This window comes from Euphorbia lathyris, chromosome 3 (assembly GCF_963576675.1).
Source record: "Euphorbia lathyris chromosome 3, ddEupLath1.1, whole genome shotgun sequence".
NCBI lineage: Eukaryota > Viridiplantae > Streptophyta > Magnoliopsida > Malpighiales > Euphorbiaceae > Euphorbia > Euphorbia lathyris.
In genome coordinates, this window is record NC_088912.1 from 31,166,599 (window position 1) to 31,167,622 (window position 1,024).

Genomic DNA, 1,024 nt, shown 5'->3' on the forward strand with positions numbered 1-1,024 from the left:
ACTTTGCAAGCTGTTCTACCTGGGTGGTCAGTTTTGACACAACATCATCATTCCCCGCTCTTTTTCCTTCACTCCTAGCTGAGGGCCAGTTATAGCTTGTGCTTACGACTCTCTCAATAAGGTTGTACAAGGCTTGTGGTTCAAGCTCTTCGGGGTTACCATTGGCAATGGATTCAATCTGGATTTTATAAATGTTGGTGACTCCATTGTAAAAATTCTGTACGTGCATCCACATGGGGATGCCATGATTCGGTAGCCTTCTTAATAGCTCTTTGTACCTTTCCCATGCCTCGGCCAAGGATTCATCCTCTTCTTGCACGAAATGAGATACCTCATTTCTGAGTTTGATGGCCTGTCTAGGTGGAAAATATTTCATTAGAAAAGCACTGGCCATTTCTTCCCAAGTGGTAATGGTTCCTGGCTATAGGTTCTTTAGCCAGTTCTTTGCTTTATCTTTGAGAGAGAAAGGAAATAGCTTTAGCCTTATCACATCATCGGAAACTCCTCGGTTTGATCGGAAAGTGTTGCATAGTGTAATGAACTCCTGGATATGCCTGTTTGGATCTTCCGACTGGTATCCATTGAATTGCACTGCGGCCTGCAACATTTGTATCATAGATGCTTTCACTTCAAATATGTTGTTCCCTTCATTAGGCAACACAATGCACGACGAGTGTCCTTCCATGGTCGGTCTGGAATAGTCTCTGATCCTCATAACTGGAGGATTGTTGTTCTCTCCTTCCTCCTCTTGGTTGGGTTGAACTGGTTGTTCTGGTGGTACTCTTCCAGCCATCCTTCTTTCTCTTTGTCGCTCTCTTTGTCTTGCTCATCGAGCTCCCGCTCGATTTCATCTACACGTTCTCTCTAACTCAAGATCGATAGGAAAAACTAGTGGTCCAGCTCTGCGCATAGACAGTGGGAGCACTACTTATGGCTGCACTACTTAGCAAACAGATTAAAAACACCTTGTTTCACAGAAATTTTCAGATAAATTTTGTTGCTTTCAATCCCCGGTAATGGCGCC

General features: G+C 43.9%; 1 non-coding gene across 1 annotated transcript; it reads left to right on the plus strand.

Annotated features, from left to right (window-relative positions):
- The first annotated feature begins 239 nt into the window (after positions 1 to 239).
- On the plus strand, positions 240 to 346 carry LOC136225106 (small nucleolar RNA R71). Its single transcript, XR_010686841.1, has one exon. It is a non-coding gene; the product is annotated as a small nucleolar RNA R71 (small nucleolar RNA).
- The last annotated feature ends 678 nt before the right edge of the window (positions 347 to 1,024 follow it).